Source organism: Acomys russatus, chromosome 20, assembly GCF_903995435.1.
Source record: "Acomys russatus chromosome 20, mAcoRus1.1, whole genome shotgun sequence".
Classification (NCBI taxonomy): Eukaryota; Metazoa; Chordata; class Mammalia; order Rodentia; family Muridae; genus Acomys; species Acomys russatus.
In genome coordinates, this window is record NC_067156.1 from 26,148,731 (window position 1) to 26,174,135 (window position 25,405).

General features: G+C 42.6%; 1 protein-coding gene across 1 annotated transcript in view; it reads left to right on the forward strand.

Moving 5' to 3' along the window:
- LOC127204129 (protocadherin gamma-A12-like) overlaps window positions 1-25,405 on the forward strand; it is a 76,266-nt gene that overhangs the window by 21,144 nt on the left and 29,717 nt on the right.

Consider the following 25,405-nt stretch of genomic DNA (forward strand, 5'->3'; position numbering starts at 1 on the left):
GAGAGAGAGAGAGAGAGAGAGAGAGAGAGAGAGAGAGAGAGAGAGAGCCAAAGCTCAGTAAAGCTGAATGTATAAATATGAATGAGGGAAGCAGCTGTGACAGGAAGGATGAAGCTGCTCCCGGGGAAGTCCCACCAGTATAAGCCTTCACATTAAAGGGACTCTCAGAGAAAGCTCACAACACTGAAAGCTAAGTGTATAAATGCTGGAAGTTAATCCAAACACAGAAAGAATGTGTGTGTGTGTGTGTGTGTGTGTGTGTGTGTGTGTGTGTGTGTGTATTATATATACATATACGATTATATATATATATATCAGTTTGCTTTAGAAAAGATTATCATTCCTTATTGCAAATATCCTTCTCATTTTCAGTTGCCCTAGTTTTAAGATATTGTACCATATTAAATAAATATCCATTTTACTGGTTTTTCTTTCCATATAAATTTATAACCAGTAAGAGTTAATATTTTAACAAAAAGTGTTACAAGGTTACAGAACAATCATACATTTTCCATTGATTATTAAGATTAATTTCTACAGTTTCAGCTCACGCCAATTAATATTTATTTGAAGTCCTATAGTGCTATATAAAGTGAGGACAGCCAGTATGGACTGTTATGTGCTTTGCCTTTAAAACTCACTGGCTTTATTGAAGCATAACTTATGTATATTAAAAGTTAGCCTCTTAAAATTGTACAGCTCAGTGAGCTGCGTAATTTTACACATCTGTGTAGCCACTGCCACAATAAACTCGTAGTACGTCTCTGCACCCTTCAGAAGTCCCCTCCCAGCCCTTCGCAGTCAATTCCCCTCATCTCCAGCTCCTGGCAATGACTGGTAGGCCATTATAAATCAGCCCTGTCTCTTCTGGGATTTCCTCTAAGTGGGATTTCATCGCACGTGCTTGGTTTGTGTGCACCGTCCTTTGTTCGGTGATTTTAAAATGCATCTGCGGTGCTGTGTGTATGTATCAGCAGCTTGGTTCTTTACAGTCCTGTGCACTGTTTCATCATGTGGAAATACAGTGACTGTGTATCCATTCCACTGCTAATAAATAGCAGCTGAGTTCTTCCCGCTTTGGGGTTATTGTTTACTAAGGCGGTATTGACACCTGTGTACAGATACCCATGTAGTCATGTGTGTGTGTGTGTGTGTGTGTGTGTGTGTGTATGCACTCATGTGTATGAAGTCATTTTATTTATTTATTTCTGATAAATACACAAAAGCAGGATTTCAGCTGAGCATGGTGGCACATGCTGGTAATCCCAGCCCTTGGGAGATAAAGGCAGGAGAATCAGGGGTTGAAACGTATTCTTAATCACATAGCAAGTTCCAGGCCAGCCTGTGCTACCTGAACCTCGCTCACAAAAATCAACAACAACAACAACAAAAGCAGGATTGCCTGCTTACACGAGAAGTGTGCATTTAACTTTATAAGAAAGTAAAATTATTTTCAAAGCTGTAGAATCACTTTACGTTCCTATTGAAAATGTAGACAGTATTCTGTTTCACGTCATCACCAGCCTGCCCTCTTGACGTTTTTGACATTTTACCCGTTCTGGTAAACACAAAGTATTGCCTCACTGTGTTTTCAATCCCAGTTTTCTTATTGACCAAAGATACTAAGTGTGTTTTCCTTTTTTGTTTTCTTGAGCTATCAGCTCAGATCTGTTACTCCTCTTTAACTTCGTTGATTGTCTTCTTTTTTTTTTAATATTTTTTATTTAATTTTAATTTATGTGTGTTGGTGTGAGAATGTCAGAGTTACAGACAGGCGTGAGCTGCCATGTGGTTGCTGGGAATTGAACCCGGGTCCTTTGGAAGAACAGGCAGTGCTCTTAACCGCTGAGCCATCTATCTCTCCAGCCCTGATTGTCTTCTTAAAATTGAATTATGAAAGCTTTTTAAAAGGTGTCCCATGTATGACTTTATTTGCTCATATGTATCTTGTGGATATTTTGTCCCAGATTACATTAGTGTTTTTATTCTCTTGGTAGTACTCGTAAGAGAAGCTGTCATTCTGATAAAGCCCAACCTATTCAAATGTTCATTCATAAATAAAATGAGAGCTGGTAATCAAACCCAGGGCCACATTCATGACAAAAATTTGTCCACCCGTTGAGCTGCACTCCCAGCCCCTTTGCTTTGCATTGCTTACGGCATACTTAAGAAGTCTGTGCCTACTGAAAACATGATTTTCGTCTAAATTCTCTCTTAGGATTTTGCAAGGTTTCTAATCAGTTTTGAACTGATGTTTTTGTTAGGTATGGCATAGGAATAAAAGTTCATTTTTTTTTTAAGAAAAAACAACAACAACAGCAAAAAAAAAAACCCACATAACCAAAGGAAATAAAAAGCCAAGCAGTGGTGGTGGCACATGCCTTTAGTCCCAGTACTCGGGAGGCAGAGGCAGGCGGGTCTCTTGAGTCTGAGGCCAGCCTGGTCTACAAAGCAAGTTCCAGGATACCCAGGACTACACAGAGAAGAGAAACCCTGTATCAAAAAAACAAACAAGCAGCTGGGCATGATGGTGCACGCCTATAATCCCAGCGCTCGGGAGGCAGAGGCGGGCGGATTGATGTGAGTTCGAGGCCAGCCTGGTCTACAAAGCCAGTCCAGGACAGCCAAGGATACACAGAGAAACCCTGACTTGAAAAACAAACAAACAAACAAACAAACAAACACCCCCTAAAATCCCCACACAACTTTTGGAGGGTGTGAGGGGACAGGAGGAAAGTATGGGAGGAGTTAGAAGGAGGAGTGGGGGGTGAATATGATAAAAATACATTATATGTGTACATAAAATGCTAAAAGAATTCATTTTAAAAGTATATTTTAAAAGGAGAATTAGAATTACTTTTTGTTGTATTGATAAAGCACTGAACAAAACAAACGTGGAGAGGAAAGGGTTGATTTCAGCTTATAGGTTACAGTTCATCACTGAGGGAAGCCAAGGCAGGGGCTGAAGCAAAAACCGTGGAGGAGTGCTGCCTATTGGCTGTCTATTGGCTTGCTCTTCATGCCTTGCTCGATGTGCTTTTATAAACCCAGGACCTGCCCAGGGGTGGGTGGTACTGCCTATAGTGACTTGGCCCACCAACATCAGTTACTAATAAAGAATATGCTCCATGGACTTACCTATAGGCTACCCTGATGGCGACATGTTCTCAATTAAAGTTCCCTTTTCTCAGATGTCTATAGGTTTGTGAAAAGTTGGGAGGAAAAAAAAAAAAACTAACCAGCACACCTTGGAACCTGGACCCTTAATTATTCTAGTGGCACTTTTGGTAGATATGATAGTTTGAGTGATAACAGCCCGCATAGACTCATCTATTTGAACGTTTGGTCCCCAGTTAGTGGAACTGTTTGGAAGGATGAGGAGGTGTGGCCTTGCTGCAGTGGGTGTGTTGCTTGGGGTGGGCTTTGGGGTTTCAATAACCTATACCAGGCCAGGTCCCTCTCTGCCTGTGGCTCATGATATAAAGCTCTCAGCCACTGCCCCAGTGCCATGCCTGACTGCTTCCTGCCATGATGAAAATGGACTACCGTCTCAAACTGTAAGCAAGCCCCCAATTAAATGCTGTCTCTTATAAGGGTTGCCTTGGCCATGGTGACTCGTTAGAGCAATAGAACAGTGACTAAGACAGTAGCCGTCTTAGACTTCTAGACACCCAACCACGTTCTCTACAAACATAAATGTTTTATTTCTTCCTTTTTTCTTTTAGCCTTTTCTTTTTCTTTTTTTTTGGGGGGGGGGGGGGTGGGTTGGTGGGGGGTTTGAGACAGGGTTTCTCTGTGTAGCCCTGGCTGTCCTGGATTTGCTTTGTAGACCCGGCTGGCCTCAAACTTAGAGATGTGCCTGCCTCTGCCTCCCAAGGGCTGGGGTTAAAGGCATGCGCCATCACCGCATGGCCTTTTTCATGTCCTGTTGCATTAGCTAAGGATTCTAGGGCAGAATTAAGTTGAAATGGTGTGAGTAGGCGTCCTCCCTTTGTTTCTGATCTTTTTTAAGAGAAAGCATTTGGGGGCTGGTGAGATGGCTCAGCAGTTCAATTCCCAGCACTCACATGGTGGCTCAGAACTGTATATAACTCCAAGATCTGACACCCTCTCACCAATGCACATAAATTAAAATTAAATAAAAAATATTTTTTAAAAAGAGAAAACGTTTGATTTTTATCCATTAAAGTTGCATAGGTACCTTTAGCTGATTTGAGAAGTTTCATTGTTTGTTGGGTTTTTTGTGATGAACAAATAAGTATTAACTTTTGACAAATGCTTTTCTACATTTGTGAGATGCTCATATCACTTCTATATTTTACTTTGTTGATATGATAAATTATACACTGGGTGAGTATTGTGGCCTTCCTGTAAGTACAGCTTCATAAAGTGGACACAGGAGATCCCCAGAGTAAACTGGCTAGCAAGGCCATAGTCATATCAAGGGCTTCAGCTGAGATCCTGCCTCAATGAATCAGATGAAAGAGCAACTAAGGACACTTTCCATACCACCCCTGGACCTACACATGCACACATGCACACACATACACAAAATGTACATGCATACATGCACATCACACACACATAAAAAATAGAAAAAGATATAATTTTAAATTTTTGATGGAAAGCCAGGCATCATGGCACACGCCTTTAATCCCAGTACTTGGGAGGCAGAGGCTGGCGGATTGATGTGAGTTCGAGGCCACCCTGGTCTACAAAGTGACTACAGGACAGTCAAGGCTCCACAGAGAAACCCTGTCTCAAAAAACAAAAACAAAAACAAATTTGATAGGGGCTGGAGAGCTGGTTCAGCGGTTCAGAGCACTTGTAGCTTTTGCAGAGTACCTGAATTCAGTTCCCAGAAGCCACATGGTGGCTCATACCCATCTGTAACTCCCAGAGAGTTGGATGCCCTCCTCTGGCCTCTGTAGGCACCAGGAAAGCATATATGCAGGTAAAATACTCATACACATAAGATAAAAATAAATATTTAATCTGAAAAATTTCCAAAACATTTATCTGACAAAAAAACCTCATATCTAGCATAACCAAAGACCTCTAAAAATTCAAAATGTATAATAATTTCTACAATTCAGCTAGATATAAAAGGGATGAGAAAGTGCATTGTACGTGCATGGAAAATCATAATAAAAACCTTTGCTTTGTCTTTATAATAAAAAAAAAAAAAATAAGTAAAAACCAAACTAGAAAACAGTCATAAGACAAGCTTCTCTGAAGAAAACACATGGATGACAAACCAGATACTCAGTGCCTCTAGCCTATTGTAGATATGCAAATTAAAACAACAATGAGAACCCACAGGGCTATTTAAAAGCTGGTCGACAATTTCAAATGCCTATGAGAATTTGTGTGTCAAACACTTTCTGGTGGGAATGCAGAATGGTACAACTCTCTGGAGAAGTCTGGTAGTTTCTATAAAACTAAGTGTGTGTGTGTGTGTGTGTGGGTGGGTGGGTGGGTGGGTGGGTGGGTGTGTGTTTTCTATACCTTTTCATCCTTTTAACTAGGACTTTTTCAGAATAGTTCATTTAAACGAAGTCCAATTTATGACGCGTTTCTCTCATGGATCTGTTTCCCTATAGATCATGCTTTAGCTGAGTGCTGCTCAAGGGTCTCAAGTCCTAAGGATTTTTCTTCTATGTTTACTTCTAAAAATTTCATCATCTTAATGACTTTCTAAATTCATTGCCATCTGTTGCACTGGCTCTCTTTTCATCTCTGATTTTTAATAGTTTGAGTGATCTCTCTTTCTTTTGGTTAGTTTGGCTAAGGATTTTTTTACCTTTTCAAAGAACCAACTCTTTGTTTCATTGAGTCTTTGTGTTTTATCCATTTCATTTCCATCATTTCTGCCTTGACTATTAATTATTTCTGTCTGTCTAGTAATTTGGGGGTGGATGTTCAGGTGTCTTTGTTTTTCCAAGGCCTTAAATTGTGTCATTGAATTACTTATGTGAGGGTTTTCTGATTTTTTTTTAAGATAGGTTTTTTTAATTGTTATTTTTAATTATGTGTAGTTACGTGTGCTTCTGCACGTGGGTATGCGCATAGGAATGCATGTACCTGCAGAGGCCTGATGCTTCAGATCCCCTGGAGCTTGATTTAAAGATGATTGTGAGCTGCCTAACATGGGCATGGGGGCTGGGAACCAAATTCAGTTCCCCCAAAAGAGCAGCAATTGCTCTTAACTGCTGAGCCATGTCCCCAGCCCCTCTTTGATTTTACTTTATTTTTTATTTATTTTATTTTATTTTATTTTATTTAGTGTGTGTGTGTGTGTGTGTGTGTGTGTGTGTGTGTGTGTGTGTGTGTGTGTGTGTAGGCTCTTGTAGCCATAAACTTTCTTAGGACTGCTTTCATTATATTGAATAGAGCTTGATGTGTTGTCTGATGTTTTCTTTCTTTCTTATTAAATTTATTTATTTTGTTCACTTTTCATCCTGATCGCAGCCCCCTCCTTCCTCTCTACCCAATCCCACCCTCCCATCATCTTCCTCCCTTCCCTACCTCTTCTCCTCAGAAAAGGGGGTGCTGTGTTTTCTTTTCATTCATTTCTAGGATTGTTTGTTTGAGACAGCATCTAACATAGCCCAGGCTAATTTTAGGAAGTGTTCCTTTCTTGGTTTCTTCCCCGGCCCATTTGTTGCTCAGTGGGGTATTGTTTGAACTCTTGAGTTTTACATGTTCCATGGTTCTTCTTGGGTTCCTCTGATTTTAGGAGATAAGTTTTAACTTTTTAAATTTTTATTATTAATGTATGTGTGATGTGTGTACACACGTGCTTGCAGATGCCAGAAGAGCAAGTTGGCTCCCCTAAAGCTTGGGTGGCAGGTGGTTATGAGTGTGGATGATGAGGATCAAATTCAGGTCCTCTTCAAGAGAAATAGATGCTCTTACTTGCTGAACCATCTCTCCAGCCCCTTGATTTCTAGCTTTGTCCATTGTTGTCAGCTAGAATACAAGAATGTATTTAAATTTCTCTGTATTTATTAAAGTCTACTTTATATCCTAGTATCTGATCCATTTTAGAGAAAATTCCATGGGCACTTCAGGGTGTACTATGCAGCATTTGGGTGGAATGCTCTGTGGATAGCTGTGATGTCCACTTGATTTAATGTCATCTAACTCGGATGCTTCTCTGCTTTTGTCAGGATGACCTGTGTATTAGTGAGAATAGAGTATTGAAGTCACCCACTATTGTGTTGGGGTTAACCTGTGACTATATATTTTGTTATATTCATTATATGAAATTGAGTACATTTTTTTTTTTTGAGACAGGGTTTCTCTGTGTAGCCCTGGCTGTCCTGGAGTTGCTTTGTAGGCCAGGCTGGCCTCAAACTCACAGAGATCTACTTGCCTCTGCCTCCCTAAGTGGATGTGCCACCACGCCCAACTAAATTGAGTATATTTGTATTCAGTGTGTATGTCTAAAAATGTAATGTCCTCTTTATTGGTTGTTTCCTTGACCTGTGTGAACTGTACTTTATTTCTCCTGAATAGCTTTGGTTTGAAGCATATTTTGTCAGATATAAGAACAGCAAAATCTTCTTATTTCCTAGTGTCTTTTACTTAGAGATTCTTTTTCCATTCTTTTCCCCTGAGGTAGTATCTGTCCTTGATGATGACGTGTGTTTCTCAGAAGCAACAATGGATCTTGCCTATTCATCTACTCTGTTAGGCTGTGCCTTTCTCATTGGTCCACTGAGATCAGTGAGAGGCAAAGTTACTGGAAGGTCTGTACCAACTCCTGTTGTTTTACTGATTTCTGTAATGTTTGGTGTTTTTCCATTCTTCCATTGCTTCACTTCTGGTCTAGAGTGGTTTATTCTTTCCTGTAGCCTCATGATATGCTTAGTTTTCCCTTAGTTCAAAGATTTCCTTCAAGTATTTTCTGTAGGTCTGGCTTAATGGTTAAATTTTTCTAGCTAATTTTTTATCGTGGAAATTTTTTCTTTCTTCTTCAATTTTGACAGTTTTGCCTGGCGTAATGATCTGTGCTGGCTGTTGTTGACTTTTAGGACTTAAAACACATTTCAAGACTTCCTAGCTTCTCAAGTTTCTGTTGAGAAATCTGCTGTTATTTTATCGGGCCTGTCTTTATGTGTGACTTGCTGTTTCTCTCACAGACTCCCATATGCTTTCTTTGCTCTGTATATTTAGCATCTTAACTATACTGTGATATACAGATTTCTTTTCTATCTTGTCTGCTTCATGTTTTAAATGCCTCCTGTATCAGAATGGTCATCTTTTTAAAAATTTATTTATTTTATTCACATTCATGTTCTGCTTGCATGTACGTCTGTGAGAGGGTGTCAGATCCTCTGGGACTGGAGTTATAGACAGTTCTGAACTGCCATGTGAGTGCTGGGAGTTGAACTCAGGACCTCTGGAGAGAGCAGACAGTGCTCTTAACCACTGAGCTCTCTCTAGTCCTCAGAATGTTCATCTTCTACCCTAGATTTGGAAAATGTTTCTGCTATGACTTTATTAAAAATGTTTTTCCATGCCTTTAGCATGAACTTCTTCTTTGTTTACTATCCATAGATTTTTGCCTTTTCATTCTGTCCCATAGATCAGTGCCCCACTTACAATTTCTATCGTTTTATCTTTGTCAATGTCTGAATGTCCAATTCTTATACCTTGTCTTCAAGCCCTCATATTCTTCTTCCTTTTCATCCTTTCTGTTGATGAGGCTTTCCATGAACTTTTTTTTTTTCAAGACAGGGTTTCTCTGTGTAACCTTGGCTGTCCTGGACTTGCTTTGTAGACCAGCCTAGCTTTGAACTCACAGAAATGTGCCTGCCTCTGCCTTCCTGAGTGCTGGGATTATAGGCATGCGCCACTGCACCCAGCTTAATAGGTTGATTTTTAAAAATACTTATTAGTGTGTACATTTGTGAGTGTGTGTGCCAAAGTGTACAAATTGAGTTCAGAGGACAGCTTGCAGGACTTGGTTCTCTCCCATGGATTGAACTCAGGCTGTCAGGCTTGGTAGCAAGCGCATTTACCTACTGAGCCATCTTGCTGGCCCAGGAGTGGTTTAAAAAAATAATGACTATTACTGTATGTTCACAGTGGGCGAGGCATTTGAGAGTGACTGCTGTTGGAGATGGTACTCTACTTTTAGGAGAAAACCGGAGATCAAGTCTGGTGCCCAGAATGTCAGCTCTAGCTGATGAAAATGACACATCAACCCCTTACAACCTAGTCCTTCTTGGAAGTTCAAAACACTTTCAGTAAAAGGACAAGAATGGTAATATTTGGAGGCTGGAGAGATGGCTCAGTGGTTAAGAGCATTGGCTGCTCTTGCAGAGGACCTGAGTTCAATTCCCAGCCACCACATGGTGGCTCACAATCATCTAATCAGATTTGATGCCCTCTTCTGTCTGATGCTCTCTTCTGTCATGCAGCATACATAAAATAGAGCACTTATATACATAAAATACATAACTAAATAAATCTAAAAAGGATACTAATGTTTAAGTTCCAATACAGAAACACAAGTAACATGAAAGATCAAAGCAACATGACCTCTCCAAAGGGTACTATTCCCACAGTAATGCTTTCCAATGATAATAAATTAAATAAATTCTCAAAGAATTCAAAGCAATGATTGTAAGTATGCACAAAGAGAACAAAAGTAAACCTCTGCATGAGTTTCAAAAGAATACAAATGAACAAATGAATGAAATAAAGTAGTCATTACAGGACATGATGAAATTTAATAAAGAGAAATACTGAATAAAAATCAAACTGAAATACTGGAAATGAAACATTCAATACATCAAAAGTTTATGGAGCTGAGTGTGGTGACACACACCTTTAATCCCAGCCCTTGGGAGTCAGAGGCAGGAGGATCTCTGTGAGTTCTGTCTCAAAACAACAACAAAAATCTACCTGTTATTTCTTAAGGGCTGGTTATTTTAGAAGGTAAATTAATAGAACTATATTTATCAGTGGAAAAGGAAAAAGCAGAGTAAAGCTACTGTATAGGGTTGGGTTGATAAAGAAAAGGAGGTAAATTTAATAGATAAGGAAATAGAAGAGGCGGTGGGAGGAGAGAGACAATTTTGGCTAAAGGTAGAATGGAAAGAAGGAGGCAAATAAATACAATAAGGATAACCTAATCTCAACCCCTTTGGAGTCACATATCACATGTCCCGCACATCATATATTTACAGTATGATGCATAACAGTAGCAAAGTTACAGTTCAGAAGTAGCAATGAAAATAATTGTATAGTTGGGGTCACCACAGCACGGGAAACTGTATCAAAGGGTCGCAGCATTAGGAAGGCTGAGAACCACTGGTTTAGGAAGATGAAACAGGTGAGACCCCATTAAACAAGACAAGCCTATGAGACATTGAGTGTGGTTGGTGGTGAACACCTTTAATCCCAGCATTTGGGAGGCAGAAGCGAGCTCTGTGAGCTCCAGGCCTGCCACGGCTGCATAGTGAGACCCTGTCTCAAAAGAGAGACAGAAAGCAGGTGGGAGCAAGAACAGTGCAGGAAGGAAACGGCCAATCACATCATCGCTGGGTATTAAATAAAGGAAAAATAAGTATGAAGAGACGGGGCCTAGATGTGCGGATAGAGTGTGAACACAACCTGGCCTGTGGCTGGATCCAGTCTCCAATCTCTCAGCAACCCGTCCTGACTCCCAGATGCTTATCACATGCCTGGGCATTCCTTTCAGAGGTCAGCAGCGGTTCATGTTCTGGGTGAGCTCAGGATTGAGCTGTCAATGTTGTCTCGGCTCCAGGCAACCCTTGGGCGGTGGGGGTAGGGAGACTGTGTGACCAGATGCTGGTTGGCCCAGTGAATGACATATATTGTAAACGTTATATTGTTGGGTTTGGGGCTTACCGTCTTTTTAAAAAAGTGAAGTTTGCTTTGAGAAGCAATTTTTTCTTTTCAGATTGTGTGTGTGTGTGTGTGTGTGTGTGTGTGTGTGTGTGTGTGTGTGTGTGAGTTTAAGGTTTCTTAGGATTGATCTGTGGTAGCTTTTACTTGGAGTTGACTTAGTCCTTCTACTATTCTTTGGCGTTTTTATTGATCCGGGTGTTGAGAAGGACTCTGTTCTGCCTGGGTAGAAGCTATGCATCAATTCCAAGGCCCCCAAGATCTCCAAGAACTCTAGTTTACAGCTCCATGGTGTTCACTCATGTCCAGCCATAACGGAGTATCAGTGTCTGCATGTTCACGGACTCAAGGCAATCCCTGTGTAGATTCTTTTCAATTGTTTTTTAACCATATTAAACTTGTATGTGCGCACGTGTGTGTGTGTGTGCGCGCGCACGTGTGTGTGTGTGTGTGTGTGTGTGTGTGTCTTGTGTTGTGCTGTATGTTTGTGAGGCTCAGAGCATAAACTGCAGGAGGTGGCTCTTTCCTTCCACTATGTGGTCCTGGATGGTTTAATTCCAATCATCAGGCAGGAGGCCCTACCACACCCAGCCAGTTTTCCATTTCTTTTCATCACTTGTTGTTGTTGCTGTTGTTGTTTATAATGATATAGCTTGGTCTGCATGATCAAAAGCAAAAACTATATATCCTAGAAATCATTTTATGTCAACCTATAGATATCTTCATTTTTAAAATAGTTTCACTAATCCTATTGTATATGCATACATCTCCATCTGTTGAGCCGTCTATAATTTGTCATTTAGGTAGTTTCCAATATTTTACAATTAAAAATAATTCTGAAATGAATAACTAGATATACATATACATATGTGTTTTTAAGGATTTATTTACTGTTGTTGTTATTTTGTTTTGTTTTTCAGACAAGGTTTCTCTGTGTAGCCTTGCTGTCCTGGAACTCGCACTAGACCAGGTTGGCCTCGAACTCAGAGTTTGGGATTAAAGGCATACATTTTCAACTCTTATCTTAAATTTTGAGATGTGTATCAGGTTAAATTCCTATTAGTGTGATTTCTGAAGGGGCAAATGTATGTGAAGCTTTAGTAGAAATTATGACAACTTTGCTCCACACAGGCCACACCATTTTACATCCCTGCACGAAATTAAATTGCCTAGTATCCCTTAGTCTCATCTACAGTGTATTGTCAAGTTCTGTAAATTTTCACCAATTTGATTATAAAAAGACATCTCAAAATATTTTTAATTAGCATCTTTCATCAAGTGAATTTAATTACCTTTTCCTATGTTCGGCTGTTTATAGATTTGATTATTTTTCTTACCAGAAATGATAACATGCACCTCTAATCCTATCAGTTAGAGGCAAAAGGATCATACACATAAATGATTGTAAAAAATACAGCTGGACAGTGAGGCCACACTACTGTAATCCCAGCACTTGGGAGGCAGAGACCGGAGAATCTCTGAGTTTGAGTCCAGCCTAGTCTACAGAGTGTGCTCGAAGACAGCCTGGCCTACACAGAGCAACCCTGCCTTGAAAACAAAACAAAAGAAAAACTCAAGGTTATCTGCAACTATATAGGGAGTTCCAGACAAGCCTGGGCTGCGTGAGACCTGTTTCAAAACAAGCAAGTGAAGACAAAGCCATTGATTTCTAAAACCATTATTTGATTTTTCCAAAATATTATTAGATTTATGTTTACGTGTGTGTGGGGGGGTGTGTGTGACACGTATGGAATGGGCACGTGCATACGTGGCCGGGGGCCATGGATTACCTGGGCGGAGTTCATTGCAGGTGGTTGTGGCTATCTGTGTGTGCTGGGCTCCCAGCTCTGGCCTTCTGCCTGGGCAGAGCATGCTCCTGACCCCTGAGACATCACCCTGCCCCCACAATAGGTATGAGATTTCTTCTCATTCTGAGAATAGACAGAATGAAGACGTTATAAAATCTATTTGAGTTTGCAGATGATCTTTTCAAATCAAAACATCTAAAACATTCAGGTAAACCTGAGTTAAGTACTAAAAAGCATTCAGACTGCCTACCAAATCCCTGAATCTTCTACCTGTGGAAATTGGGTTACTTGTTTGTTTGATAATAAGATTATCTATTTTTATTGTCATTCTCCTCAAGTTGTCTCTTTATTTGACCTTATCATGTTGTTCAATGGATAAATTAGATTTGAATTTAAAGATTATTAGCTGATATTTAGAATGTTATTAATGGAAATATGCACACACATAAAACGTAACATATGCAGTCATATATGGCCTCTGTTATTTTGTTTTTTGTTCTTGAGACAGGGTCTCACTCAGGAGCTCAGGCTGACCTGGAACTCACTGTAGCTCTGGCTGACCTGGAACCCACTGTAGCTCAGACATCCTTGGATTCATTGCAGTCCTGCTTTACAGCCCCCCAAGTGCTGGGACTACCTGGTGTGAGCCCCTGGGCTTTGTCAGAAATATATTTTTTTCTTGAGTGCAATAATTTATTTTAAAAGCTTCCTGATATAACTGACAGTCTTGGAATAACATTAGATGATTACACAGCTACTTAACATTTAAAATAATATCAGGTAATCCTTTTTATTTTTGAGACAGGGTCTCTATGCATCCCAGGCTGGCCTGGAATTAGCTATGTCCATCAAGCTAGCCTTGAACTCACAGATTCTCCAGCCTCTGTCTCTCGAGTTCTGAGGTTAAAGGTGTGTGCCACCATGCCCTGTTTCAGGCAGTGGCACTGTCATGGGTGAGGCCTGTTCAGTTACACAGAGCTCTATGTTAAGAAGGGAACCATACCTAAAAGCCACCCGCCCCTGAGTTAATTCTCTGTTATTATAATAATTCCACAAACTCCTTAATTTTTATTGTATATTAGCCTAGACAATTATATAATGAGTTTCAGTGGCAAGCATTGCTCAGCAAGGAAGGTGCACATCTAATGCACATATTTGGAGGAAGCCTCAAGTTTCAGTATGTGAAATGGAGGACAGTAACAATATCAGAAAGGAATCTATCTTAACATTTAAAGTGGCTTTGAATGACATGGTTGCAGTAAACTGAGAAAGTAGTTGATAGTTTTTAACTTTTGGGATCCAGAGAGATTGCTCAGTGGTTAAGACCACCAGCTGCTCTTCCAGAGGACTGAGATTCAGTTTCCAGCACCTGCATGGTGGTTAGCAATTGTCTGTAATGACAGTTTCAGAGGATCCAATACCTTTTTCTGGCCTCCCTAGGTACCAGAACACATGTGGTGGTGCACAAACATACATGCAGGCAATTATCCATACACACAACATAAAAGTAATATGAAAATTTAAAAAACAAAATATACTTTGGAAACAGTATGTGGTGGTATTATTTTATTTTTTAATCACATACACACATATTCTTTGGGACTGGGGTACCATTAGTGATAGAATACTTGCTTGTTTAGCATGCACAGGCCCTGGATTCAACTCCTAGGACTATGAAACAAAACTCTGTCTGTCTCTGTCTCTGTCTGTCTCTCTGTCTCTGTGTCTCTCTGTCTCTGTCTGTCTGTCTGGTCTCCTCTCTTTCTTTCTCTCTCTCTCTCTCTCTCTCTCTCTCTCTCTCTCTCACTCACACTCACACACACACACACACACACACACACACATGGACACATATCCTCAGGCACACACATGAATACACACAGACACACACATGGATGCACACACATACATGGGCACAACACACACACACACACCCCACATATTTGTTTAGGGGAAAAGAGACCTTGTAGGCCTGATGCATTGGTCCATGCCTTGCCAGTCTCTGTGCCTTTGAGGCCAGCCTTGTCTACAGGCCAGCCTGGTCTACATAGCGAGTTCCAGGCCAATGAGGGCTGCGTAGTGAGACCTTGTCTCAAGAGGAGGTGGGGGGATTGCAACTTAGCAACAAATTTGACACAGCTTCATACGTCAGATGCTTTTCTTTTAAAAGCTGGGCGGTGGTGTACACCTTTAATCCCAGCACTGGGGAGGCAGAAGGCCAGCCTAGTCTATAAAGTGAGTTCCAGGACATCCAGAGATACAGAGAAATCCTGTCTCTAAAAAAGAAAAAATAATAATAAAATAAAAATGTCTTGTATCTGGCAGAAGGGGGAGGGGTTCCTAAATGCTTTGTTTACAAGAAACAAAACTGTGCTGGGACCACTTACTTATAATCATCTCCATCTCCTTCCCTTCATCTTCCCACCCTCCTTTTTCTTGTTATTTTTGTCCAGGATGGCTCCCCTTTCTTTCTGTACGGAACTTTCATCTTTAGAGTGGCACATTGTCCTTCAGCTGGACAACCGCCTTTCATAAAGCTGCCGGTGCTATGTCCCACATCTCCTCATTTCTTTGTGACATCACCAATGGCCAGGATGTCCCACTTTTATTTATCTGTCCTCAGTGAAAACTCCAGGGCTCTCTCTATGGAGGTCAATGTACTGCAACGGTTGTCATTTCTTTTTTTAATAGAAATTCTATAAAAATCAAAATCATAGAGCTAACATGTAGTTCAGTAATAAAGCACAAACCTAAAATGGCCCTGGATTTAATCTTTTTTTCTTAAAAATGCAAAAAAAAAAAAAAAAAAGAAACCCACAAAGACAGAAAGTGGATGTGTGGCTCCTGGAGGTTAAAAGTAGGACAAGGACTATGTGAAGCCGTAAGGGAAAATTTTGGGGTGAGGGTAGTATTTTAAAGCAGGGTATTGGTGCAATGAATGTATTAAAACCCTTGAGCTGTATGTGAGTGCTAAAATTCCATGTAAGTGACCATGTAAGGCTACTGGAAAGAGTTTACGTTGATTCGGGTCCCCGTGGTTATCCAGCGGGCACTATTATTATTTCTGGTTTACAAATAAAGCAACAGAAGTTAAAAATTAAAGTTTTGTGCCAATGTAACTCAGTGGTAGAGTGATTGTCCAGCATGTTCAAAGCCCTATGGTCAATTCCCAGTGCTGTAAGAATAAAACATACTAAAAAATAATAATAATAGAATTTTCATGGTTCAGCAACTACAGAGGTAATGTCCAGAATTGGAAGCTGCACTTACTGTTTACTGTACAACACCCATACTTACTGTTGGTAAACTATTTTTGCTGTATCTTGTGGGTCAGAAAATGTCTCAAAATTATAAAACAGAAATGACAAAAGACAGAGGCTAGAAAATTGTGATGATGGATCAGTCTCCAGCACTGCGCGGGAAAGGGTTTCCCTAGAGGAAATGGCTGTACCCAAATGAGTGTGTGAATAGGGGTGTGTTCCTTGGTGTATGTTACAGCTAGCCACTATGACATTAACATGAAAGTTGTTACATTTAAGAGTACCTGAGGTGGGCCTATAGAGATGGCTCAGAAGTTGAGAGCGCTTGCTGTTCTTGCAGAGGACCCAGGTTTCATTCCTAGCACCTACATGGCAGCTCATACCCACTTGTAACTCTAGTTCAGAGGAGCCGGTCTTGTCTTCTGGCCTCTAAGGGCAGTAGTATGACTACATAGTGTACTTACATGCAGGCAAAAACATTCATGCATAAAAAGTAATATATATATGTATATGTATGTTTGTGTGTGTATGTATATATATATATATATATATATATATTTTTTTTTTTTTTAAGAGCCTGATACTGTGGACTCAGAAGTAGCACAGTTGCTCAGCTTGTGTGAGGATATTGTTCCCAGTGGTCAGGGTCTGAGCTGGGGTTTTTCTAAGTGTTTAGCCTCTTATTCAAGGATGAAGTAAAAACCCACACAGACTGCAAAGTAGCCAGGAAATTTACAGAGTATTATCAAGATAGGCAGCCAGCTACCACAGTGGAGGTGCTCAAGGCCATCAGGTTAATGCCTGGAGCTTCTTTTTTATGGGGAGCCTAACAGGAGGCGCTGGTTGCTAAGGGGCTTAGTTTGGATGGTTCTCTGTTTTGATTGATGGATTAGGTCATGACTATTTTTATCATTTGTCCCTTCCTATAATGCATCTGATTTTAATCATGTGCCTGTCTGGTTACAGACAGGGGTAAGGTGTTAAATAGGAGAGCATCTCTAAAAGTTAACTTAGGAACACAGTTTTGCCTTATTGCACACACACCTAGAACCAGTTTAGGAGGAATACACTTTTCCGTTCATGTAGTCTGACAAAAGTGGAGTACATCTGAAGACAATCTAAGTTTGATGATCTTTAAGAGGGAGAAATTTTTTCTCCATTGTCTAGAGTGAGGGATGCATTCAGCTTGACACAGGTGGAGGTCCTTAGCTTGGGAGCAGGTTGCTAGGTACATTGTTCAGAGACATGTGTCTGTGCATAATGTGTGCGGTAAGAAACTCACGCTGCAAAACACACTACTATTAGAAGACCAACTAGAGTCTCAAGTTATTAAACTACTCCTGTGCTTGCTGTCACGAGGGCCTTGCACTTGATTCCTATCACCACACACAAAAACAATAATAATAGTTAGGGCCAGGTGTGGTGGTGCAAGCCTGTAATCTCAGCACTTGGGAGGCAAAGGCTGCCGGATCACTGTGAGTTCAAGGCCAGCCTGTTCTACAAAGTGAGTCCAGAACAGCCAAGTCTACACAGAGAAACCTTGTCTCAAAAAACTAATAATAATAATAATAATATAAAAATACAAATAATAATTTAGTATTATTATTATCATCATCATCATCATTATCATTATTATTAGAGGGAACACTGGAGTGTAACCTGGTGGCATGGTATGTGCTTAGCATGTGTGAATGAATTGTTTTAATCCTCATTATGAGTGCACTTGTACACACGCACACACACAGAGCATGAAGTGACTACTGCACTAGATGGAGTACAGGAAGAACACAAGTCACCAGTCACCCTCAGAAGTGGCACCGTTCCTGTCCTAGTGCTTTCTTTTCCTTTTTACTTCGTTTGGATGGGAGCGGTTTACACATTTAGAAAACAGTTTAATGCAATCTAATTAGTCAGCTCTTGGTATTATTTCTGCACAGGTGAAATAAACTAACTTCACAAAAACAAGTATCGCATGTTTTCTCTCAGATGTGATACCTGGAGATGGAGTGAGAGGAAAGGATGTAAAAATAACAGGGGATGGTTGGGAGGTGGGTGGGAGAATAGGGGAGGAGAGAATAAAGGTCAGTAGAGGGAAAACATAATAACTGTCCATCACATGCATGTATAGAAATGTCACAATGAAACCCCTTTGTACAATTTCCATAAGCTAATAAAAAGCAATTAAATCGTAAGTTGTGTTAAGTTCAATGGAAAAAGTAAGGTACCCAAAGAGGCTAAAACAAAGAATCTTGACGCTAACTGAAACCTGAAATCTTTGTTGTATTTTGAGATAGGGTCTCATATCACTCAGGGTGAATTCGTGGCCTGCCTACTTCTGCTTTCCCAGAGCTGGGATTGTAAGCAAATACTACCACACTATCAGTTCCTGGTGCTTGGGACCAAGCCCAGGGCCTAGTGCCCTCTACCAACTGAGCTACATCGCCAGTCAATCTGTTTGTTTCTTTGTTTGGCTAGTTAGTTGGTATTTTGTTTCTTAAGACATAAAATTTTGGAATATAAGTAAGCACAGGGGAGAAAAGCAGCCTGGGTGAAGGCCCTGGGGCACAAAGGGTCTTGCTTGGATAATGACCACACTGAAAACACTGTAATGGAGTAGAGTGCAGAGAGAGAGAGAGAGAGAGAGAGAGAGAGAGAGAGAGAGAGAGAGAGAGAGAGAGAGAAGGCTAGAGGATGCGGATTCAACACAAAGGGTCTGGTATTGTATTTCAAGTGAAACACTGTGCTGTCGAGGAGTAGCTGGGAGAAATATATGACCTAACTGAATATTGAGGAAGGAAGCTTATTCTACCTACTGTGGAGAGAGAATCTCAGAGATGTCTATTGGTTTATGAAGAGATCTAAGAACTATGGGCCTTATTATTAAGGAGAACGGTTACATTTTTTAAAACTGGTTTTCTGGGATTGGGGACGTGTAACTCAGACATTAAACTTGATTTGTCTAACATACTTATGACCTTGGATTCAACCCAACACCCTCCCCTCAAAAGCTTCCAGAATCCTAAATGTGATTTATGTGATAGTGAACAGACCAAAAAAAAAAAAAAAAAAAATTAAGTCAGCACATCTCTGAATAATCCACCAAATTTAGCACCAAATTTAGTTCTTATCAAACTTTAATGTGTCTTCATGGAGCCAGGTATTTTGGTAAAGTGCAGACTCTTCACTGCTGACAGGCTCCCAATGCCTGCCTATGACATTTGTTCTCCCCCTTTGAGTAGCAAGCAGCTGCGCTATAGTCCAGATACTAAGCTCCAATGGGTGCATCTCCTTAACGCCTGCCACCATTCTTGGTGATCTAGCCAATTGTCACCTTAAGTATGTAAAACTGGTTTAGTTGGAGCTGGAGAGATGGCTCAGTGGTTAAGAGCGCTGCCTGCTCTTCCAGATGTCCTGAGTTCAATTCCCAGCAACCACATGGTGGCTCACAACCATCTATAATGTGATCTGGTGCCCTCTTCTGCAGATAAAGTACTCATATACAATAAATAAATAATTTTTTAAAAACTGGCTTAGTTTTAATTTTTTTATTTTGGAGGGACAGGGCCTCACTAGTCTGGAGCTCATGGCAATCATTCTGCCTCAGATTTGCAACCATGAGCCACCTTATCTGGCTCTGACACCGTGGAGTGGGGTGAGGTAGAGCGTGGGGTTAGTACTGAGGACATGGCTTTTCATTCCATCAGAAAAAAAAAAAATCCCTTTTCTGGCTATCTCACTGCCTGTAATTAAGACTTAGTTACGCTTCCAAAAGGACAAGGCATTTATATAGAGAGAGTATGGTGCTCCTAAAAGTTCACATCTAGCCCCTGATGGACTGCTTTGTGGGGTTCTGGTTGGTTGGTTGGTTGGTTGGTTGGTTGGGTTTTGGTTTCTCTGTGTAGTCTTGGAGGCTTACTTTGTACCAAGCACTTTCATCTGCTCATGATCAGGATAAGAGTCTAGAAACCTTTATGTTAGCCTCTCATCCACAACATACACCCAAACTTGGCCTCATTTCATAGCTAACTTGTATTTCTTATTCTGACCACTGCTTTGGGAGGGGGGGCGGGGGATCTACAATCCTTAATGTAGAACTTTTTATTCTGTGACTAAAGCTTTGTATTTCTCTAACGAATCTATAGACTGTTGCTCCCATCGTTTCAATTATTTTATGAGAGGTCCTGGATACCATATGGCCTGGCCTCCTCCCTTCTCTCTCTTTATTAGCAATTCGACATGAAAATGGTTAATCCCATAACAGAGGGTATTTGAGAGATCCTGTTCTAAACAACCGAGATTACACGGTTGGGGGGAAACAGAGAAATTCCATATTGCTTTTTGTTCCTTGAAAACAAGGGTGACGTCCGATTTTAAAGGAAATAGAAATCTTCATTTTATTTTTAAATTTTCAAGACAGAGTTAAGACAAACAGATGCTGTTGATTTGCTCTACTGAGGAAGTAACGAATTCTAGCCTCGTCTGGAAATAGGTAAAACTGTGGGTTTATGGGGAGGGGGGCCTATGCTCCAGAGTAAACCTCACGCATGCAAAGTCAGAATCGACTTGTAAACTACACACATCCGACAGCCCATGAAAGAGATATTATTAATCTCCCCCAGAAGTACTCATTCCTCCTTCCAAGCAGGATCCGGCCGCTTCTCTGACCTCCAACAGACCCAGTTTGCTGCCGGTTTTTTTCCCAGTCAATGCTGTGTAGTTTTCAGTTTGGATCGTTCCCCTCTCGTGTGATCAAAGACAAAGATAAAAGTGTTTGATGGGCCTGGTTGGGCTGGGAGGTGGGCAGATCCGCCCGCAGATTGGGTTTGCTCCCCTGGCGCTGGTAGGGCGCTGGACAGGAAACTCTGGAAGGCAGCCAGAGGAAAGTGAAGTTCCTGGCGCGAGCGCGTGTCTTGCTCAAAGAACCCGGCGCTAGCGCATTCTTCGTGCAGTTATTGGCTGGGACTCTGTGTGCCGCTGTCGGCCAATGAAGACGCTGGAGATCTAGCCCCGGCCCGTCCCCTTTCGGCGCCCCGGGATGAGGCAGAGACTGAACAGAAGGCGAACAAATCAGAGGCGCCCAGAAAGCCATGTCGGAGTCGGCGCCCAGCGCCCAAGCGCTAACCCGCTGAAAGTTTCTCTTTGAAACCTCCGGGACTACCTGGACCCCGCCAAGAGGAGCTGCTTTTGAGTGAGATGGTCGCAGAGGCCCGGAGCAGCGGACTGGTAAGCCCCGGGAGAACGGTGGGAGTTTTGCTTCTGCTAGCTGCCTTCACCGAGGCTTCCACCATCATTCACTATGAGATCCTGGAGGAGAGAGAGAAAGGGTTCCCTGTGGGTAATGTGGTCACGGATCTTGGTTTGGATCTCAGCAGCCTGTCGGCCCGCAGGCTCCGAGTGGTGTCCGGAGCTAGCCGTAGGTTCTTTGAGGTGAACTGGGAGACTGGAGAGATGTTCGTCAACGACCGTCTGGACCGAGAGGAGCTGTGTGGGACGCTGCCCTCCTGTACTGTAACTCTGGAGTTGGTGGTGGAAAACCCGCTGGAGCTGTTCAGCGCGGAAGTGGTGGTCCAGGACATCAACGACAACAATCCCTCTTTCCCCACCCGGGAAATGAAATTGGAGATTAGCGAGGCCATGGCGCCGGGGACGCGCTTTCCGCTCGAGAGCGCGCACGATCCCGATGTGGGAAGCAACTCTTTACAAACCTATGAGCTGAGCCACAACGAGTACTTTGCGCTCCGCGTGCAGACTCGAGAGGACGGCACGAAATACGCGGAGCTGGTCCTGGAACACGCCCTAGATTGGGAACGGGAGCCAAGTGTCCAGTTGGTGCTGACGGCGGTGGATGGGGGAACCCCAGCTCGCTCCGCCAGCCTTCCAATTCGTATCACAGTGCTGGACGCGAATGACAATGCGCCTACCTTCAATCAGTCTTTGTATCGGGCGCGCGTCCGGGAGGATGCACCCCCCGGCACGCGCGTCGCCCAGGTTCGTGCAACTGATCTGGATGAAGGCCTCAACGGAGAAATCGTTTACTCTTTCGGTAGCCACAATCGTGCTGGGGTGCGGGAGCTATTCGCTTTAGACCTCGTAACCGGGATGCTGACAATCAAGGGTCGCCTGGACTTCGAAGACACCAAACTCCATGAGATTTACATCCAGGCCAAAGACAAGGGTGCCAATCCCGAAGGAGCGCATTGCAAAGTACTGGTAGAGGTTGTGGACGTAAATGACAATGCCCCGGAGATCACAGTCACTTCCGTGTACAGCCCAGTGCCCGAGGATGCGCCTCTGGGGACTGTCATCGCTTTGCTCAGTGTGACTGATCTGGATGCTGGGGAGAATGGGCTGGTGACCTGCGAAGTTCCACCGGGTCTCCCCTTCAGCCTGACTTCTTCCCTCAAGAATTACTTCACTTTAAAAACCAGTGCAGCCCTGGATCGCGAGACCGTGCCAGAATACAACCTCAGCATCACAGCTCGAGACTCGGGAACCCCCTCTCTCTCAGCTCTTACAACAGTGCGAGTCCAAGTGTCCGACATCAACGACAATCCTCCTCAGTCGTCCCAATCGTCCTACGATGTTTATGTTGAGGAAAATAACCTCCCTGGAGTTCCTATATTAAACCTGAGTGTCTGGGACCCCGACGCCCCGCCCAATGCCCGCCTTTCCTTCTTTCTCTTGGAGCCAGGAGCGGAAACTGGGCTCGTGGGTCGATATTTCACAATAAATCGTGACAATGGAGTCTTGACAACTTTAGTGCCCCTAGACTACGAGGGTCAGCGAGAGTTCCAACTAACGGCTCATATAAACGATGGGGGTACCCCCGTCTTGGCCACCAACATCAGCGTGAACATATTTGTTACTGACAGAAATGACAACGCCCCCCAGGTCCTGTATCCCCGGCCTGGCCAGAGTTCGGTAGAGATGCTGCCTCGAGGTACAGCTGCGGGCCACGTGGTCTCACGGGTGGTAGGCTGGGACGCAGATGCAGGGCACAATGCCTGGCTCTCCTATAGCCTCTTGGGAGCCCCCAACCAGAGCCTTTTTGCGGTGGGGCTCCACACGGGTCAGATCAGCACTGCTCGCCCAGTCCAGGACACAGATTCACCGAGGCAGATTCTCACAGTCTTGATCTCAGACAATGGAGAACCACTGCTCTCCACCACTGCCACACTGACTGTGTCAGTAACTGAAGAGTCTCCGGAAGCCCGGGCCGAGTTTCCTTCTGGCTCTGCTCCCCGGGAACAAAATAAAAATCTCACCTTTTATTTACTCCTTTCTCTAATTTTGGTCTCTGTGGGGTTCGCAGTCACAGTGTTGGGAGTGATCATATTCAAAGTTTACAAGTGGAAGCGTTCTAGGGACCTATACCGAGCCCCAGTGAGCTCCCTATACCGAACACCAGGGCCCTCCTTGCACGCAGACGCGGTGCGAGGAGGCCTGATGCCACCACACCTGTACCACCAGGTGTACCTCACCACCGACTCTCGCCGCAGCGACCCGCTGCTGAAGAAGCCTGGTGCGGCCAGCCCACTGGCCAGCCGCCAGAACACGCTGCGAAGCTGTGATCCGGTGTTCTACAGACAGGTGTTGGGCGCAGAGAGCGCCCCCCCTGGACAGGTAAGAGTTTTAGCAAGTCATCTGTGAACCGCTTTAATGCTTGTTGATTCCTGTACAAAGTCCAGGAGGTACGGATCTGTTTTGTTGCTGTCGTTGTCATTTTGAACAGTAATGATGTTTTTCTGAGCATGCTTCCAGACTTTGATCTATCCTTCCTAGATCAAACAGTACCTTTAGGGGGAAATAGCTGGCTAGAGTGTGCTCTTTGTGGTCCTGTGTCAAATGATGATATTTGCTTGACTCATTTGTGGACTCAACTTACACCCTCCGCATTCCTTTGCCATCACAGTTAGCCTGTCATACTAAGGGGCACTTGACCTCAGCACTCAGAGCTTAGCTTGAATTGTTTTGTGAGCTCCTGGAGACCTTTAACCAGTGTCAGTAGGGAAACTACCTTCTCTGGCCATCTTTCAAGTGCTTGCTACATCATCTGTATTAAAAACTAATGTGTTTTAGAGGCTGGTTGTTTCTTTGTTCAAGGCCAGCCTGGAACCCACTGTAGAGACCAGGCTGGCCTCAAACTCAGAGATTCACATACCTCTAGAACTGATAGGTCGGCTTGTTCGTTCGTTTGTTTGTTTGTTTTTAAATAACCTTCATTAGCCTGAACCGTCTTGTACCTCTTTCTTGGATAATTTATAAAGCTCTAGGCATCCTTTAAATTCATTTTGAGCACAGTACTGGAGATAATGGGCATGTTAACAAATGTCTTATAACACTAATAATGAGCAGCATAGGAAACTTGGAAAATACATAAAATGTAAAGACAAAATTTTAACTATAATACACAAAGCTAATCATTTCAATTACAAAAACAAACATTTATTTTGAAAATAAATCTAGATGGCCCACAAGAACATCACGTGGAAAAGCCTCTAGTGTTCCTAATCTTTCTCCAGCACTGTGTCTTGCTAGGTGTGAACAGGTAAGGCATCCATTCATGCATGCTGGAATGCTGGCCTTGAGACAGGTATACATACTCTGAATTGTAGGAGAATCACTGTTATCTGGTAACTAAGTACATTACTGCTGGCAGTTCTTTTGTTTGCTTGCTTTATTTTTTGATACAGGGTTTCTCTGTGTAGCCCTGGCTGCCCTGGAACTCACTCTGTAGACCAGGCTGGCCTGGAACTCAGAGATTCGCCTGCCTCTACTGGGATGAAAGGCGTGAGCCACCACTGCCCTGCTATGCTGGCAGTTCTTAGCTTTGGATCCTCACTTAGCGAATGAGTCTTTGACCACGTGCTACTCAGTCTCCTTTCCAGGCCGCTTACAGGCAAAGAGGAAACAACATGGGCTTTGTTGGACCAGTTGGTGCTATTCTGCATAGTCGCCATGATGGCTAAGCATTATTGGTTATTACTATTAATATTACTACTAGCACTTCTTTGCCCAAAAGCTTGAACTCACTTTGGAAATTAGCAAATATGAAGACCACCTAAGCTGGCAAAGAAGAGGTTAAAGGAGGCTGACAGAAGAGCACACAGAAGACACAGAAGATGCTGGCTGCTCTCTGTCTGCCTGGAAGCAACTACCTTTTTTCTACAACAGTGTTCTCAAACTTGGGTGCCCCTTAGAATCAGCCAGGGACCTTTCGAAAAGTCTGAAGCACAGACAACACCTCCAATTTGCCCTGGAGCCTGCTGGCCCATCATTTATTGTGGGTCGCTGTCATTCTGATGTTTACAAAACCAGGAGTCAAAGGCCAACTTTACTGAACCAAGTCCAAACAAAAACAAAAATACTATCAAGCCACCTTCCAGCTTTAAAATTTTAAATACTATATAGAGCAATTCTAAAAGAGCATTGTACGTGATGCATACTGTGGCA